The following is a 19,988-nucleotide window of genomic DNA, read 5'->3' as shown; positions in this document are numbered from 1 at the left end:
ATCTCTGTCTTCCTCGTCAGAGATCAGGAAAAAGGGAACAGTTGAGGAAGGGAGGGGAAGCTGCAGTGTGTTCAGGACGTGGGGGAGAGATCAGTCCTTTAGACCCAGGACTTCATAATTTATAACACACAGACTCATATATCCCTAATCGTGGTTGGAGATCTGTTCCACAGGCAATGCCCAAAGGGCAGACCCAGGCCCCAGGGACTGTCACAGATTAATAACATCCCTACCTAAGGTACAATTAGGGTCTAATTCCTTTTGTGCATCAGAGACAGGGATAATTACTTATGGGGAGGAGGAGCTATCTCTGAGACCCAGGCCCTAACTCCAGAATGAGGGGCAGGGGAAGGGTCTAAAGTCACAGAAATGCCAAGCTAAAGGGAAAGGGCCTCATTGGGCAGGAACGGGGAGCATTGGGCCTAGAGAGAGAAACAGGAGCAACAGAGGAAGAGCTGGGAGTGGAAGGAAGGGCCATGGGATAGTACATCCCCAGTCAGGGACAGCTTGTCTGTCATCACAGGGTCTTGACAAAGGACAAACTTGCAGAATCCAGAAGGAGTGAGGCAGGAAAAAGGGAACCGACCCAAAGGTTCCAGCTGGCCTAGAACAGGAACATGAAGATTAGTGTCTGTGTGTGGAGGAGGAAGCAGAATAAAACTCTCTTAAAATCCTAAAATACAGAGCTAGTTCCTTAAGGAGCAAACCAGCCATTTTCTCGATGAGGGAACTGAGTCACCGCCAGGTGACTTTTGTTATTCAGCCACATCCCACTTTGTGATCCGTTGGACCTTACCGTGCATAGGGTTTTCTTGGTAAATTCAGGTCTTCCTGACTCCAAGCCCAGCATTTTATCCTGAGTCAATCTAGCTTCTCAAAGTAACTTTTGCCTAAGGGCAAAACGTATAAATAATGGCAGATCTGTGATTTGTACCCAAGGTATTAATTCTCAATTCAGGGTTCCTTACCCTATGTGTGATAGTCATCACTATGTCCCTGAACACGTGCTTCCCTGGGGGTCACAGGTGTTAGAAGTAGGTCTGGCCTTTCACTCTGTGCATGGCTCTTCCCTGAGCCCAGGCCGGGCCCTGCACGGCTCCTCCTTCCCCTGCTCCTTTTACTCTTTTACTATTGGATAGGTGAGGAATCCCACCTCAGCCTCCCGCTCTTTCCAGGCTTCATCTCCAACATCCCCTGCCCCCTAAATCCCAATGGCCTCTGTGTTCTCCCCCTCCTCTCCCTCCCTGCGGCCTTGGTGGCTGCCCAGAATTTGCATCAGCTGCGTAGCCACAAAGGGAGGTATCCATAAGCTCCCCCTCCCCCTCTCCTTGGGATAAAGGACAGCACATCCCATTGAAGGCCCTTCCTTCCATCAGCCCGGCTCCCCATTGAGAGGAAGCTGGATTGACTACATTGTTGATGTCTTTCAGGAGGAGATTCCTCCATTCAGAGGCAGCCTCCGGATACCCGCTTAATCCAGCTGTGGGCACCAGATACACTTCAGCTCTGAGCTAGCTTTGAAGGCCCTTGGGAGGGTGGGGAGGCAGGAGCGAGCTCAGGGCCAGCAGGAAGTTTGGAGCGGAGAACTTGTTTGAGGACTAATTCAGTTATCAGCCCGCAGCAGAAGGACCAGAGAAGGCAGGCCCCCGAGGGGCTAGAGCGGGGTGGGTTTGAAGGGTCTGGGAGTCTATTCTGGGCCCTCTAGCCCCTGCCTTTCTAGAGTTTTGGACAGAGGGGTGCTTGAGTAACAGCTGACTCTCACCTTGAAATTAGGGTTGTAGCTACTGCTAGGGCTGTGCTAGAGACCACAGAGCTGGGGGTGGAGGGCTGGGACCACTTCCCCTCTCCCAGATGGTTTCTCCATGGAACCAGATCAGCCAAGGACACCTACATAATAAGCTGGGACTAGGGGTCTGCCCCACGGGGGTTCCAGCTTTCGTACTTCCCCTCCCTGGCCTACTTAGTGATTCCTTTCAGAAAGAATAGAGACTTGGAGAACTGTGGGTCCAGGTGCTTGAAGATAAGATAGCATGAGGAACAACCCAGAAGCCTGCTGAGACAGCCGCTTTGGGGTTTAAATATAAACCTGGATTTCCTGGGTCCTAGATGACTCAGTGCAGCTGGATGTCTTCGTTTGAGGAAGTGAGAAAAGGCACCTCGAACCAGAGAAATAGGCTTTTGTGGAGTGGTGGGCAAAAGGAGGGTTTAGGCCCCAGTCTCTCAACTGCCTTCACTCACAGGCAAAGTAGATTCCTTGAAGGAACCCAGGAAGTCTCCCCATCTCTAGAGAAATCTTTATTCCTTAATGCCTGAAATTCCAGGTAGTAATTAATTTCTGCATTGTCCTTATTTAAGGTGCAAGTTATTAAGATTTTTTAATGAATGAATTGGATTTTACTTTCCAAGGAACAGACAACTTTGAGGGCAGGAACTGATAGCTGGTGCTTGAAAAAAGGCAGGGTGCAGTTCTCACAGGATCAAATATTTAGAGTTGACAGGAACCCCAGAGATCATTTAATCCAGGCTCCTTATTTTCCAGATAAGCTGGTTTACAGAAAGACACAAGTGATTGCCCAAGGTCATGCAGGGAGTAAGCAGTAGCAGAAACATTCCGGCTCAGATCCTGTGATTCTCAGTCCAACCGGTCCATGCTTATAAATTTCACTCCTGTGCCCTGGAACTCTCGGTGAGTCTGCAATTTTAGTCTTCCAGAGAATGGGGCTTTGGTGCAAAGTTTATCTGGCTCACCCTGGTGTGGGCTGTTTGTGTATCTGTCCTTCTTTCCCTCTGCTTGGTCAGCGGCCATGGGATTCCCATGCATATAGGAAAAGTGTGCAGTTCCCAATGGGCAAAGGCTACATCCCCACCTCCGAGGGAAATCCAGGCTGTTGGCCCTGATCTGCCAAGCTCTGGCTGGTCCGGATTCTGGTTGCCATGGAGACGCCAGCTCTGCTTTGTGCCTACAAGAAGGGAGAGCTGCTGGGTGTATCCTGCCCACGGCTGCAGGGTTTGAAGCCCAGGAGGGGATAGAGACCACTGGGGCCAGGCAGGCAAGGACTTATTACCTTCCCACTCACAGCTCTCCCCATGAGAACCATCAAGGTAACAGACCGAGTCCCCATGAACCGTGCGTGCGAACATAAGGGCACTCACCCCGTACAGGCGGGCACAGAGACTCGGTGACACACGGGACAAAGGCACCCCTGCGGTCCTGGACATGTGGAGAGCAGCTCATGGACACACAGGGGGAGGGAAGGGAAGCACACCGGACCTACAGTCGGGGGCCTGGGGCCTGAAGTGTCTGTTACTTTCTCTGGACTTTGCACTGACGGCTTCTTTTCTGGCCTCGATTTCCCTACCTGCGCAAGGAAGAAGGTGGGCTAGCCCTTAAATTAAGAAGAGATTTCAGAAGCCATCCGCTCTGTCTCAGCTTTACAGGTGGGGAAACTGAGGCCCAGAAAAGCAGTCGCCCAAAATCACGTAGAGAATAAATATCTGAGTAAAATGTGACTCAGGCAGGGCCTCTTATTCCACAGACATCATTTCCCCCTGTATCATGCTACAGCGGTGATCTAAATGGTGAAATAGAGTAATAGAAAACCTGAGATATTAATCAGATACTATCTGCTGTGTGGCCCTGGGCAAGATATAGAACCTCTCTCTGTTTTCTGATCTGTAAAATGGGAATGATAACGGCTCCTACTTCACAGAGGTCTTGTGAGATTCGAATGGGACGATGTATAAAGTGCTTTAATAACCTCGAAGTGTTATATACATTTTAATTATTATATTTCTGATTTCTTCTGACATTTGGTAGCTGTATATTTCTCCACATGGACACACTCAGACATTTAGATCATGGAAAGTAGGCTCATGGTGGAAGAGTGGGGGGCTTCCTGAACGCACGGACATGTGGGGACAGGTGCGGAGGGAGAAGCAGCCTGGCAGGCCTGTGGCACCGGCTCTGGCCCAGCACTTGTTCTTCCCCTCAGGGGAGCCTCCCCTCACCCCTCCGCCCTGGAAGTGGGACCCAGAAGGGAACCAGCCTGGTAGCTGACCAGGAAAGGAGCCCAGGCAGGTCTCAGCGGACTGAGACAATCTAGAGTCAGGAGTTATGTCATTCTTTGAACATGGGCCTGGAGGCTCTGCCGCAGGCACATCTAAAAAATAAATAATAACAGTGTGAATAATTCACAGAAACTGTGTGAATAATTTACCACAGCCTCCTAAGTACCCTGCACATTAGTCACCGCAGAGCCCAGGCCCAGACCAAGTGTGCCGAGATCCCCACTGTACCCTCCGTGCTGCCTCCTGGCATCCTGTGGCTGGGAAGGGGATCTGGTTTGGGGAAGAGTGTGTGTGTGTGTGTGTGTGTGTGTGTGTGAGTGTGTGTGTATGTGTGAGTGTGAGAGTGTCTGTGTGAGTGTGTGTGTGTGTGTGTGTGAGTGTGAGTGTGAGAGTGTCTGTGTGAGTGTGTGTGTATGTGTATGTGTGTGTGTGTGTGAGAGTGTGTGTGTGTGTGTGTGTGTGTGTGTGTATATGTGTGAGTGTGAGAGTGTCTGTGTGAGTGTGTGTGTTTCCCCTGATGCTGGGGAGGACTGAGGACCAAGGAGAGGAGGTGGCCCAGGAAGAGTTGGCTAGGACCATGGCAGCAGTGCCCTTGAGCTTGCACAGACATCAGTGGATCGTGGAAGACAGAAGGGCCTGGCGTGCTCCGTGCTCCATTAGCCCCGAAGAGTCATCCATTACAGAAGTGACATGTGCATTCACAGAGATCTCTGTCTGGATCTGTGCAGAAATCTTCCAAGAAACCTCACAGGTAGCAACAGAAACTGCTGAGTCCGGGCTGAGACTGGGCCTGGTTCTGGGGAGGAGGGGAGAACCTGCCTGGCTTCCTGCTCCCTCCCGAGGCTGTAAGCAGGGATCGGGTCGCATAGGTGGACTGATGAAACCCACTGCTGGCACTGCTGCATGGAAACCTCAGCCCCGAAGCTCCCTGGACAGGGTCCGAGGCACTGGAAGCTGCTACAAAACCTGCCTGTAGAGAACAGCATCATGGGAAGAAGCTGGCCATCTCCAAGCCTCAGCATTTCCCTTCAGCCAGTGTGGAGATGTATTTTTTCTATTTTCTCTTCCCAGAGTGCTGGGGAGCAGGAGGCGGGCCCCTTCAAAGCCCAAGGATCACAGTGATTTTAGAAGTCATCCAACCCAACTCCCTTCTTCTGATAGATAATGAAAGCGATTTGCTCGGGGTTATTCTGTCGTGTGAAATTCCCCTGTGGGCCCCGCAGATTCGGTACCCCCTCCTGGGGCACCCGGAAACAAGGTGGCAGGGGGGAGGAGAGGAGGCAGCAAAGGGAGAGAAAGACACAGATAAGACAAATGAAGTGTCCCGTGTAAGGAACAGCAAGGAGGCTGGATCGGCTGAACTGGAAAGCATGAAGGGGAACATATAATGAGCCTGGTTACAAAGGACTCAAAACGCCATAAATAGAACCATGGACCGCTGGAGTAGGAAGGGCCTGAGGCTCAGAGAGAAGTGAGTCACAAAGCCAGTTCACTGGGATAGAGCCCCATTTTCCATTTTCCAACGCACATTTATTGAACACCATTGGATACAGAGCGCTCCCCTGAGTCCTGGAGTGTCTCTGGGCGTGAGGGACACAGCACAGATAACGCATGCGTGGCCCTTCCACTCCCTGAGTTGGTGGTTTTGTAAGAGAAAAAGCTACAAACACATACACTGGATGTGTGTCAGTGATGAGTGCATCAGGCAAGTACGAGACAGCGTCAGGTGATGTTGAAAAACGGGGAAGGAAGGCTTCCTGGAGGAGCCGGCCTTTGGTTTGGACTAGAAAGGATGGTAAGGAATTCAACAAGTCTTCGAAGGCCGTAACTCTGAGCAAAGATACGGACTGAGCAAGACAAACACACATTTGGGGAGCAGAGAGTCAACTTTGAAGTTGAGAGACCCCTGGTTCAAATCCTGCTTCTGATGTTGGCAGGAAAATTTACCTAACCTCTCAGAGTGCCATTTTATTCATTTGCTAAGTAGAAATGATAATAATACTTGTAGAGCCCACTTCACAGGGTGGTTGAAGGTCAAATGAGATAATGTATGTAAAATCCTCTGCAAACCTTAAAGAATACATAAATGTCAGCAATTGCTATTCTTCTCTTCCTCAACCCTTCTCCTTTTTTATTTCTCCCAACAAAAACTCAAACTGGGGCATGGCCATGAATCCAAGTTGGGGTGCGGGTTAGGATGTATGTTGGGGGTTAAGAAAATTTAATCAGAATTTTATCCCCACCCCCTGAGGGAAGGATAGAGGAAGGGGTCACAGTGGCACCAATCCATAGGTAAATAAAGAAATTGTACCAGCCAGTTTGTTTATCTTATCTGGCATGCTTCTAATTGGCATATTCCAAGGGGCAGAAGGTTTTCTTCTCCAGGATTGGTGCAGTTGCAAAAGGCACCAGAATAGCTTGTTTATTCTGGAATACAAAGGAATGTGCCCTAGAGAGAAGGGGGAGGGTGGGCCAAGAAGCCACTCAAGGTCACTTTGCAAGGCTTGGCTAAGGTGCCCAGTTCCTAGTTAGGCCTCCCCGTGTTGTGATGTGTACCAGAAAAGGGACAAAAGGGACTCAGGGTGGTCACATCACTGAGTTTTACAAGCCCTTGGTGGATTCTTTATTCTGATATCAATTTATTATAATCAGATTTTTGGTGAGTGCAAAGCATGCCTCTTTCCCTTGAATTCAGAAACTGAGTTGAATTGAGGTGAAAGAGGGCTCAGGATAAGGACACAGTCAGAATGTGAGGTATGGACAATGGATGGGTTGAGATCTTGGCCAAGGGTTCCTCAGCCTGGAGTCTGTGACTCTCATGCTCCAGGAGAGAGAAAACGGTCTAGTGGATTCCAGCTATATAAGTTGCAGCCAGATAGGTCCCATCAGGGATGGTTGAGAGCCATGAAGAATCCTGGATTCTTCCCTCTTCCACTTCTGTCTCACAGCAGCTCACAGGTGCTTTTTCTTAATGTATATTTGATTCTTTAGGCTCATGAAGCAGGCTCATGGTGCCCTTCTTCATAATGATTTAATCACTTGTTTAGAATTTCCTATAGCACTAATGTTTATTCCCTAGTATGGGGGAGGGTGTCATGGTAATTTGTTGTGTTCTCCAGGAGTGCCCCATTAGAAGGGAGCTTCGGATTTTAATATGTAATAATCCTCACTTACCTGCTGCAGGGAGGGGTTATGGAGATGGATGATTGTAGGTTTTTAAAGGAGCTGGAGCAATGGGAAGGCTCCTGGTAGAAAGATTGTGGTCACAGTTTCGGCCCTGGGGCTCTGATATTGCCCAATAAGAGAGAGAGAGAAAAAGGGGAAGAAGGGAGAGAGACAAAGAGACAGAGAGAGAAGGAGGGAGTGAGGGAGGAAGGGAGAGAGAGTGAAAAAGAGGAGGGAGGGAGGGCAAGAGAGAGCAGCAGAAAGACAAAGGGGCACATACACAGAACATAAGAGGTCAGAAGAGGTATTGGAAAAGCTTTTCATTATCCTGGATAATTCTCAATAACTTTCACTCTCCAAAGCACTACCACTTCTCAATAATGCTATTTGGCTATTTTTGCTAATATTACTATTTTTGGCCAGGCAATTGGGGTTAAATAACTTGCCCAGGGTCACACAGACAGTAAGTAGTTTTTGTTGTTGTTGCTTTTTTTTTTTTTCCCTGAGGCAATTGGGATTAAGTGACTTGCCCAGGGTCACACAGCCAGGAAGTGTTAAGTGTCTGAGGCTGGATTTGAACTCCTGTCCTCCTGACTCCAGAGCCCGTGCTCTATCATTGTGCCATCTAGCTGTCCCCTACTATTTGGTTATTAGTATGACATGTGTATATGTATTTTTCCTTTTCCTCTTCTGAAAGCTGCAAGAAGACTGGAAGAATATCTGTTTAGATCTTGTGTCCTGTTTCCTTCCCTTAGAATTCTCCCAGCAGAGTATTTTTTAAAATGGAATCCTTACGGAGAACATTCTTATCTACCAGTTCCTGGGGTGAGGTCAGTGGGAACGGTACCAGCTGGAGTGTCCTTCATTTTCCAGATGTTTAGCCATGAGATTACTGACCTGGGAGAAATTACTGGGGCCTTGGACAATCAATCAGCCAACAAGCATTTATTAAGCTCCTACTTCCCTGACATCAAGCATCTCTACATTTCCTCATCACTCCAGAAAAGAAGGATCAGAGTAAATTCTCTCCTGGGTCCTTCACAGGCTCAAGCACATGCCCAGCGAGTCCCACGTCTGAGTAAGGGAGTTGTCTTGTAACTGCTCTGAAGGGAGTGCTCAAGCAGGGGTACGGCCTCCCCAGCTAGACTAAAAGCCCCAGTAGGGCAGGCTCACTCAGTGCAATGATTTGCAGTGGTGGAAAGAACATGGGATTTTCTCCTGAATTCTAATCCCAAATCTGCTGGTTGCTATTCTTCTCCACCCATAAATAAAAAGAAAGTGTTGACGAGGTAACCTCTGGAAGGTCTCTTTCTGCTTTCAATCCCATCATTCCAGTGCCAGGGAGCACTGCAACAGGTCCTGGAGCAGTTTACCTCCCATCTGGGAAGCTAGGAGTGATCACAATACATGGCAGGAAAGTCTGCTAAATTTCTTCTTCAGAAGGCTATTTTCCTATTACATACTCTGTACATAACTTGCACCTACTGATTTATTTACATGTCATCTTGCTCCCATCAGGCTGAGCTCCTTGAGAGTAAGGACTGTTTTCCTGCCTTTGTATTTCCAGGACTTAGCCTTACTATATTAGCCCTGGATACAGTTTTTGTTGACTTGCTGACTCCTACTGGTTTACATTGTAAATCATGTCCAAATTACCTACCTTTTAAATCATTCTTCCCTCCTCTCAGAAACCCTGGTGGTCTCCATAGGACCCAGAACAGCCCAGGTGACTAGAAATAATCACCCTTATCTCCGACAGGAGAGGAAGGTGGGGGGAGGGGGAGTGTCAGGGACAAGAGTAGGGAGGATAAGGGAAAAGAAATGAGAATGTCAAGGTCACCAGCCTGGAGATGAGAATGTGCGACCTCGTCTTCCAATCTGCTGAAGGATGTCAGGAGGGATGTGACCGACCTGGAGGGCAGGCCAGAAGGGAAAAGGAATTAGGTGGAGGTCTAAAGGGGCAGGCTGCTGTAGCAGGACTGTTGGGGGGGAAGGGATAGATATTGCTTTGGAGCTGGGAAATCAGGATGAAATCTCAGCATCGACAGCAGTTATACGTGTGTGTGTGTGGGGGGGGGGGGGCTGGGCCTTGTCTGGAAGGCTCTGGAGGGATCCGGTCCTCCACTTGGCCCTCTGTAACGCTGCTGCCCTCCTGGGGACTCAGCCTGAGGCCTGTGTGGAGCAGGGAACCCCAGGCTAGGGAGCCAGGGAATCGCACCACCCCAGGGGTACATGGCATTGATGAGAGGGAAAGGGAAGGCAGCAACATGTGAACAAGAGAAATCAGAGGCGCCGCTCCTGGGGGCCCGGCTGCCTCAATCTGGTGCCAGGAGAAGGGGGCTGCGCACAGGCTGCTGCAGCCTGTGAGGTTGTTAAGCTTTAAGGAAGCGAATTGTCGGGGATTAGGAAATTTAATGAGGACTGTGCAGCGCTCTGGGAAAATGTATTAACATCCAGAGTGAGCCGCAGAGCTGGAGATCGAGAGAGACGCAGCACAATTAAGGAACAACAGATTATAATTCGGGAGAAAATGTGTGGAACAAGAAGAACCCAATGTGACTCATAAAGAACTACTCAGAGATGGGTAGGCAACCGAGGCACTGGGAAACCATGGAGGAGGGGAAGGCTAGGAGGGAGGGAGCTTTGGAAGAAGAGGAGACCGGGCAGGGAAGAGGGAGGAGAAAGCAGGAGGAGAGAGAGAAGAACCCTGGAGGGAGGGAGAAGAACCCTGGAGGGAGGGAGAAGAACCACCAGGAGAGATTGTCTTGGAAAGGAGAAGCAGGGAGTTTGGGAGAGACTCGGGGAGGGGGGCCCCCAGCTCAGACCACTGCGTAAACCGGGCTTTGTAGTTCTAGCGAGAGGCCAGGCCAGAAGGGGAACCTGCTTGGTGAATGGCTAGGACATAACATTAAAGAGGAACCTAAAATAGATAAGAAAGTGAGCTGCTGGTGGAATTCTGTATTTAACAAGACAAATAAATGGAAGAAATGCAAATAATTAGGGAGTAATAAAGATCTTGGAAAAATAGTTATATGGTGGGGGGGAGAGGTAGGAAAGGAAAGGAAACATTCAGAAAACCGGAACATATGCAAATCAGCAGGTCTGGGCTAAAATACATCCTAGGCTGTTTGGTGAATCAGCAAACAAAGTTTCCCAACCCCCAGCAAACATTCCTCAAGCAGAGCCATCTGTCCCCAAGGGAGAGCCGAAGGACTGGCAAACAGAAGAGATAAGATTCAGAAAGCATTATCGTCCCCAATTCAGTCCCACATGTTGGTACCCTGCTCTGTTCTGCACAGGGGAAACAGATACAGAATCCTTGCCCTGGCGATGGGGATGCTGTACTGAGAGGAGACAGGTCATACACATGTAGGCAAATCAATCAAAATCTCCACTAAGTAAATAAAATGGAAATTGGAAGGAATCAGGTTTGGGCACTAACAGTTATGGAGGTGGGTCCTTGAACCGACACTTCGAAGGAACTAAAGAGGCAGAAGTGAGGAGAGAGGGCCTTCCAGATGGAGCGAAGGCAGGTGAGGAAGAGGATGCACAACAGCATAGATACTGTGCTCATCAAATCTGCAGAAGGCAGAGCCGAAGGAGCTAGATGATATACCTGGAAACAGTCAGGATCCCAAAAGCTCTTGCCAGGTGACAGCATTGGACTAAATTTAATAATGACATTCATTAGGTGAAAGTGGAAAATCTTACATTAGCATTCAAAAATCATCTTTACAGGTAGAAGGTAGGTAAGGTTAGGGTTAGAAGATCAATTAGAAAGCATTTATTAGGAGTCCACTGTATTTTGGGGAGACAAGTACAAAGAATGAAATACTCTACCAGAAAGGAGAAAACATTCTAATGGAGTAGAAAAATATCTATCCACCCATCTCTCTATCTTTTTTCTCTATCATCTCTATTTATAACTATGAATTTGTGTCATATGAAGTTCCATTAGAGAAAGGGCTTTTTTTGTCTAGAAAAGAAAATTCAGGGGAGACATGATAGCTGTCTGAATATTTCACAGGCATTCACATGGAAGAAGAATTAGATTTTCTTTGTTTATCCTCAAGGGGCAGAATCAGGAGCAATGAATGGGTAAAAGTTTGAAGAAGACAAATTTAGGTTTGATTTCAGGAGAAATTTTTTTGACAATTAGAATTAGCTGTCCCAAATTGGAGTGGATTGCCTCTAGTGGTGGTGAGCTCCCTTTCATTGAAAGGATTCACATTAGGAAAGATGGCTGATTATTATGGGTGTTATATTGGGAATTTGTTTTAGACATGAATTGGACTATATTTCTTCCAACTCTAAAATTCCATGTTACTCTTTTTTCTCGTTTTTTATTTAAAAATTTACTATGAAATGAGCAGAACCAGGAGATCATTATACACTTCAACAACAGTACTGTATGAGGATGTATTCTGATGGAAGTGGATATCTTCAACAAAGAGAAGATCTAATTCAGTTCCAATTGATCAATGATGGACAGAATCAGCTACACCCAGAAAAGGAACACTGGGAAATGAGTGTAAACTGTTTTCATTTTTATTCTCCTTCTCATGTTATTTTTACCTTCTGAATCCAATTCTTCCTATGCTACAAGAGAACTGTTGGGTTCTGCACAGATATATTGTATCTAGGATATACTATAACATATTTAACTTGTATAAGACTGCCTTCCATTTAGGGGAGAAGGTGAAGGGAGGGAAAGGAAAAGTCAGAACAGAAGTGAGTGCAAGGGATAATGTAAAAAAAAATTACCCATGCATATGTACTGTCAATAAAAAGTTATCAAAAAAAAATAAAATAAAAAATTTTTACTATTTCCCCAATGATGTATGAGTTTTTAATATTTGTTTTTTTAAATGTTAAATTCCAAATTCTTTTCTTCTCTCCCTTCCCGCCCCCCTCACTGAGAAAGAAAAAAGGGGGGAAAAGAAATTTGCATAGTAACTTTAATATATATTTTAAAAGAATAGCAAGTTGTACATAATAAAACTGCAGTTTCTTATGCAATCATCTTTTTTATAAAAATGGCTTTTGTTTTGTAAATTTAAAATAAAATAAAATTTTAAAAATAAAAAGAAAGCAAGCAATTTGATATAGGTAAAATTCCACATTTCTAGAATATTGGGCAATGGGATCAAAGAAGCTAGTTTCATTGTAATGGAAAGTGTGGAGTCAATCTGGGAAGATAAATTAGGGACAGATTGTGAAGGACTTTAGAAGTCAGAGTAATTTGTATTTTCTATGAGAAACAATAGGGAGCCACTGAAAAATTCTTAAGTAGGAGCATGACATAGTAAGATCTATGCCTTAGAAATAATAATGTAAAAGCTATATGGAGGATGGACTGGAGACAAGACAGTCAGTTCAGAGATCATTGAAATAATCAAGTTCATCTAATGACGGCCTGAATTATAATGTACCCATGTGGATGGAGAGAGGCAGGGATGATATTGAGATATGTTGTGAGGCTGAATGGGTAGGACTTGACAGCTTGGTGGGAGAATAAAGAGGTGAGGGGAACTTTGATTTTGGGATGGGCTTAAGGATCTCAATCCCTTCAATAAAAAAGGAGAAGTTAGGACAAGGGGTAGATTTAGAAGAGAAGTTGATGATTTCCACTCTGGATATGGAGTTTGAGAAACTCATTGGACATCCAGGTGGAGATGTTCAAGCAGCAGCCTGTAATGCTGGATGGAGAAGAAGAGATTTGGGAGCCTCATTTTAAGGGAAAACCCCACCTATTCAGAAGAGAACCAAATAGGGTCATCCTTTGTAATTGTTCACACTGGGGCACAAAAAGAGAGTTACCAGAGGCTGTGGGACTTGCCGCCATGATGGTGACCTCACAGAGATAGGGAGGTATCCTCAGCATCCTGAACTTCCTATAATAACCCATCAGGGACCTGTCATTCTTGAACTTGTTTCTATTTTCAACCTGGGGATAATGAATTCCATAGGCTTAATGTAAAGTGTTATTCCCTTTAAAAATCTAAAAGTTGTGGCCTTTAAGCTTCAAAGCTGTTTCTGTCTCCCCTCCCTTTTCTAACACCCAAGCCTGAGTAAATAGCTTAAATTCCCTTCTATCTGTTCCCCGTGTAGTTTTGTGGACTGTGACCCCCGTCCTTCTCCCTCCCTCAATCCCTCCTTCTCTGACAGGCCCTGTACTCCCCACATCCAAGGTCCCTCCAATCTCAAGGCCCCTTCTACTCCCCCATCATAAGGCATTCAGTGTTCAGGGTAAGAGAGACATCCTTCTTTAACGGGAGCTGTCCTCAGAAAGGCCTTCTGGTTCTCGTCCCTCTCCAGAATTGCCCAGGGTGATGGATGTCCCTTCTCTAGTGCTGAGTCATGCACTGCTTCTCATAAGCTCAGACTAATGTCCCCAACAGCCAGCTTACTGCAGTTCTTGGCATTTAGCTTGAGATCCCTGTGGGGAGGCAGATTTATGGGGGGTTCCCTCTTGGGGGGAGGAGATTAGAGTGTGTTCTACTCCATTCTGGCCTTCAATAAACTGGAGCCGCTCTAACTGGGGCAGTGTATGTCATTCATCTGTTTTTACCTCTAGCTGCCAAGTTGGGGGTGGGGTGTGGGGAAAGCAAGTTTGTTTCCTGTGACCAAGCAGATGGGATAGGGATCCTAGAATCATGGGCTGCAGAGTGGGAAAAAACTTCTAAATATCATTTAATCCAACAATTTAATGTTTATAGATAAGGAAACTGAGTCAGAGAAAGAGGAAGACACAGGTGAGTTGAAACATAAACCTATTATGTCTTCTAGTTCCAAGTCCAATCCAAACTGCCCAGGAGTCACCATCATACCTTGGAGATCCCAGTGCCAAAGCTTTACCTCTTCCTCCAACCTTTACATGGCATGGAAACATCACTGGATTTTCAGGTGTTGATTTAACAGAGACATTTAGTACATGCTATGAACTCAAAGGTCATTTGGAGACCTTTCTACCTGTTCCACCTATTTATTTAATTGATCAGGAAACAGACTGGTAGAGTGACTTGTCAGATGTAGAGCCAGGAAGGATTATAATTCAAGTCTCATTTCCTGCCTTAGAAAGCTGTGTTCTTCCCACTGTACTTCACTGTCTCCTGTGTATGCTATACACATATGTGTGGGTAGTTTTTAGAACGTAAGCTACTAGAGAGTAGGGACTCTGGAATGCCTGATTTATCTGGTTCTGAGACCAGTGATGTGCTCAGCCATCACCCATGATAATGACTGATGAATATTTACGTATTTGAAAAAATTAAATCCTTTCAGACAGGACTGGTCAAAGCTAGGAGCTCCTTATTGAGCTTCAGGCTAGGGTTACTTCAAATGTTTTTTTATTGGAGGAGAGAAGGAGCATATGGTCAGTCACTCAATCAACCAACAAATATTAATCGAGAATTAACACCTTATAAGCACATAGGTTACTGGTTTAGGTCAGTGCTTTGTAAGGGACCAATCTGGGCTTGAACTCAGGAGATTTCTGTTCTAGTCCCAGGTTTTCCATTACCAAGCTCTGTAAATCAGTTGTTCTTTATGAAACTCAGTTTATCCATCTGTTCAATGAGGGTTTAGACAAGGGATTCTTAACATGGGGTCCATGAACTTATTTAAAAATGTTTTGATAACTCTATTTCAGATTAATTCATTTTCATCCTTTGTATTTTATACATTTAAAGGCGTTATTCTGATGAGTCTATGGGCTTTACCAGATTACCAAAGTGGTCCATGACACAGAAAAGCTAAGACCCACTGGTCTGGATGATTTCTAAGGATGCCTTCAAGCTCTGAAAGTCTGTGACTAGGAAACCCTCGAACTCTCTGTGTAGCACAGGACAGCTTACCTGGTTTCATGAATTTCCTTTCCACCCATGATAGTCTAGTGGGGGAACAGATTCAAATCCAGCCTATCGCTTCCTTCTCCTCCTCCTGCCAAGAATAAATTCTGGGGGGAGATTGTCTCTTGGCTCCTTAAAATCCTGAGGAGTTTTCCAGGATCCTGCACCACCCCCATTCCCTCCGCCCAGGATGGAAGTGGGATGTTGTGTCTCGGGTACAGTGATTAGCGGGTGTTACTTAGCAGGTGTTTTCGTGACCAGCAGGTGTTGTTGCTCTGTGTGTGTTTGTGTGTGTGTATGGGGGGAGGGTGAAGAGGGGTAAGCTGATCTGCCTCCCCCAGTCTTAAGTTTGTTTCCAACCTATTTATTGAGGCTCACACAGTGACTCCTTTGGCCAGCTAGACAAGGGGACCAGGGCTTTGTGAACGAGACATAGCAAAAGCTATTTAAAGATACTGCTGGCTCATTCCTTCTGTTCACGGCTCTGCTGGGTGGGAGCCTGTCATCATCACGCACCCACCAGGAACACAACAGCCCATTTCACCCACACAGCTCATTGGGAGATCTCTAAGCACCTTACCAACACATGGCGGTTAGTCTTAGTGCTACGGTGGTTAGAGAGAACAACAGGTGGGAGTGGACTTCCTGCAGTCAAGGACACATTCCCATGCAGTCAGGACGTCAGGTGGAAAGTTTCCAGATATTTGGGCCACTCCTGTTCCAAACATAAATTACTGCTTGTTCTTCTCCTCTCCCCCCTTTCCCAATGTCTACAAGACTCAGTGATCGCCGACTCTAGCTCAGGGCTGAAGGCAGACAACTATCAATATCTGTGAGATTGAAGAGGTCTCCTAGCATAGGGGAATAGACAGTCTCTGAGTTTCCCTCCAGCTCTAGATATGGTCCTATGGCCTTCCTGCCGACTGGACATGCCATCTGAAGGCTGGACAGCCTCTGCGGGGCATGTATTGGATTTCCTGCTTAAATCACTAGTCCCACAAAGATGTCTGCGTGATAATCAATCCCCTCTCTGACCCTCACACCTCTCTACCCCAAACAGCTCAGTAGACACCATACAGATCAACCACAAATAGGCAAACTGGGAACTGTTTGTTCTTATGCTGGGAGAACCAGAGCAAGTCAAGTTCAGAGTCAGAGAACTGTGATCAAAATAGCACTGGTCAGCCAGACATGCTCTTATTGCAAAAAGAATTCTGAAACCAGTGCATTTGCACTGAACACCCCCATGCATAGTTGCCACCATTCTCATCTTGTCCATCCTCCTCTTTCATCTCTATCATCCCCAGCTCATGTTCCCATTATCCCTATCAAACGCCTCCATCGTCTCTATCCACAGTTCCCATACCTTCACTGTGCCCCTAACATCCTGATTCTGCAGCCCAGACACTAAGAGAGTTGAATCCCAGCCACAAATCTAACATTTTGCACAAACGTCTCTCCAGATGACAGGCAAGATGTGCCTTCTGCCCTCAGCCCACACACCCCCTGCTCAGGAAACAGAGAAAGGCAAGGCTTGGCCCCAATGGGAAGGACATTGAGGTCTCTGCCTGGGTTGTGGAGGAGCCTCCAAAGGCCCCCACAGGAGAGTGACAGGTTTAGAGATGAACAGAGCCCTGCCCTGGGGCTGAATTGGCAGGTGGAAGAAACTCCCATAGCCTCCTTGCTGCAGAGAGTCAAGGAGCGCAGAGCCAATTGAATTCAAGTATCTAGCAAAGGGGGTTCTCTTCAGATTTCATCCTTTTGAAATGGGAAGGAACTTATCTCACTGGTCAGCAGGCGTGGGGGCAGAGATAGCCAGGGATGGAGAGAGCGAAAGATAGGGATGGGAAAAGGGTCAAAGAAAGGGAGAAAAGGGCAGGGATGGAGACAGAATGAGAAGAGGATGTCAAAATTCAGAGAGGGAGAAGGAGAGAGCCACGAGGAGAGAGTGTTGATGGAGTGGGAGCAAAGGCAAAGGGGAGGGTAAACAGCAGGAGTTGGAAGCTGCAGGAGCAGCAAAGAAAGGGAAAGAAGGAAGAAAGAAGAGAGAACAAAACAGAGGGAGGCTCTTGGGAACCTGCAGCTGTTTCAGGGGGAGGTTGAAAAGGATGCAGATGCAAAGCCCACTATGATAGATACCTCAGGAATAAGTTGGGGATGGGGATGAGATAATAATAGCAATAACTAGCATGGAGCACTTACAGATTTGTATTGCCCTTTACAAATATTATCTCATTCAGTCCTCACAGCCACCCTGGGAAAGTGAGGCTAATATTCTCATTTTTACAGATGAGGAAACTGAAGCTGATAAAGAATAGGTGATTTACCCAGAGTCACATAATTAGTGAGGCTGAATTTGAACTCAGATTTTCCAAACTCCATACCCAGAGTTCTGCCCCCTGTGTAGGGGAGTAGACTGAGAAGTTTAGTCTACGTTTCTCAGAGGAGGTGGAGGCTAGAATGATGATCTGACCTCCAGAGGTCTGGCCTGTTTTCAATGTCTACATATACAGCTGTCACTCAGTCATGGGGATAGGGCAGAGATAAGGGTTGAGGGGAATTTAATCAGAAGGAAACGTATCCCACTAGTTTGTGACAAAGGAGAACTGAGGGTGGGGGGTGGGGGAAGGGGAGGACTCTGTGAAAACATACCACTGGGGTTGGATAGAGGGAGTTTGGTCCTCTCAGCCTCAGAATCATTGGAGAGATTGACATCCTTCTCCCTCAGGTTGTCTCACTCACATCTCAAAAGGCAGGATAGTATACTGAAGAGAGCACAGAGTATTCTCTACATAACCTCAATAAGTCATTTCATGTCTCTGAGATTCCCTTTTCAAACGCTTCTTGCAATATAAGAAGTTTGAACTAGAATATCTCCAAAGCACTATGTGCCCTCCACATAGTAGGCAATTAATATGGGTTTCTTTGAATTAGATTGAATCGAAAGCATCATCAATATTTAGCAAGTCTATGATTCTCTAACTGTTCTATCAATCAGGAGGGAAAGGGGAAAGGAACAAGCATTTATTAAGCACCTACTATATGTCAGGCACTGTGCTAAATGCTTTACAAGTATTACTTCTCCCCAAGTGCCTCTCCAGGGAAGATTTCTCAGCTGGCATTTCTGTTTTGACAGAGGAGATTTTGCTGGACCATTTCTCCCTTTCCCACTCCACCCTGTACTCCATTTTCCTTTCCCTCTATCAGAAACCTCCTGGTTTACCTCAAGGCATCTTTAGTGGAAAGAGCACGGAAGCTAAGTCCAAAGACTTGTATTTGAATCCTGATTCTGCTTCACACCATCTATGTGACCTTGAACAAGTCCCTCTTCAGTCCTGGTTTCCTCATCTCTAAAAATGAAGGGATTTAATGAAATGATCTCTGATGTCCTTTATAGCTCTAAATCCTACGATGCTGTGATACCTCCCTTCTGGCTGGCTTCTCAGCACTAGGATGATGTCATTCTTTTTATTTAAAGAAAAGGACTGAGCTCAAGATCTTGGATGCAGAGCTTGCCCAGCTCCTTTTAGACCTTTCAGGGACTCAGTCTTCTGATCGAATGCTCCCCTTGCTACTCCTCACCTATGCACATATACAGAGTTTTCGGTGTCCTTGGTGTCCCCAATGAATTATCCATCCCAGGAAAGACACTGGGGGAAGGAAGCAGAGGAAGGTCTTCAGGTCTTGAGATAGTAATAGCAACTGACAAAAGAAGAGAGAAGATGGAAGGTCTGGACCATCCTAGGAGGGGCTAAGCATATAGAGAGATATTTCTGTCTCCCCACGAATGTCCACATGTACTGTGTTAGCAGTAATTACTCTGATTAATCAACAAGCATTTATTAAATAGCTATTATGTTCCAGGAACTGTTAGGTGACGGGCATACAAAGACCAATAATTATGATAATAATAATAATTCCTGCCCTCAAGGACCTTACATTCAACCTGGGGAGATACATATGTACATAAAACATATACACAAAACAGACAAAATTAATACAAAGCAAATTGGGGGGATGTACCAGTAGCTGAGAGGTTCAGGAAAAGCTTCATTTTGAAGGATTTGCTTGAGCAATTTTGAAAGAAACAAGGGATTTTAAGAGCTGGAGGTGAAGTGGAGGCACAATACAGCAGGGAGACAGCTAGTACAAAGGGACAGGAAATGGAATGCTTTTATGAAGAATAGTAAGAAGGCCAGTGTGACTAAATTGTAGAGTATATTAAGAAGAGTAATGGAAAGTTAGGGTCAGGTTTTCAGGTCAGAGGGGCTTTAAAGGCCAAAGACAAGAGTTTATATTTGATCTAAATGTACTCTGAGCCCCTAAAGCTCCTTGGGACAGAAAAGCCTTCACATTGGTGGAGATCAATAGTCCTTTCCTGTGTGGGGTGGAGTTGGTGAGACAAATTGTATGAGACTTATTGGGGATGCCCAAACAGATACATCTTTAATGTCTTCCCCCTTCTCTAAGAGAAATTTTAATTTCTGCCAGGATGAGGGAGGAGGTGGGATCCAGAGACCAATCACTCTGCTCTTCTCAGAAAGAGTGGGTTCCAGACTAGAATTATATCTATTTGCTCCCTTAAATACTATTCGTCTAGGGTAGAGGTTTCAAACACATGGGCTGCAGTACTCTTGGCCCTACTAGATTTAAAATGTAGTTGGGAAATACTTAACAAAATAAATAAAAATAGAATAGAGCACATATAATGTTAATATGTGGTTTTTAAAGTCAATATGCAGCCCACAGGGATCCTTATGTATGGCTTAGTGGCTCCTGTTTCTATTTAAATTTGATACTACTGGTCTAGGGGATATAATTTTTAAGGTTTCATTTTAAATCCTGATTGCTATTTCCTAATGGGTAAAGGGCCCAAAGTTATATATCCAAAGCTTGACTCCTTCC

This window comes from Sminthopsis crassicaudata, chromosome 2 (assembly GCF_048593235.1).
Source record: "Sminthopsis crassicaudata isolate SCR6 chromosome 2, ASM4859323v1, whole genome shotgun sequence".
In the NCBI taxonomy this organism is placed as follows: Eukaryota; Metazoa; Chordata; class Mammalia; order Dasyuromorphia; family Dasyuridae; genus Sminthopsis; species Sminthopsis crassicaudata.
The sequence above is the reverse complement of the archived record's forward strand: the minus strand, read 5'-3'. Positions refer to the sequence as shown.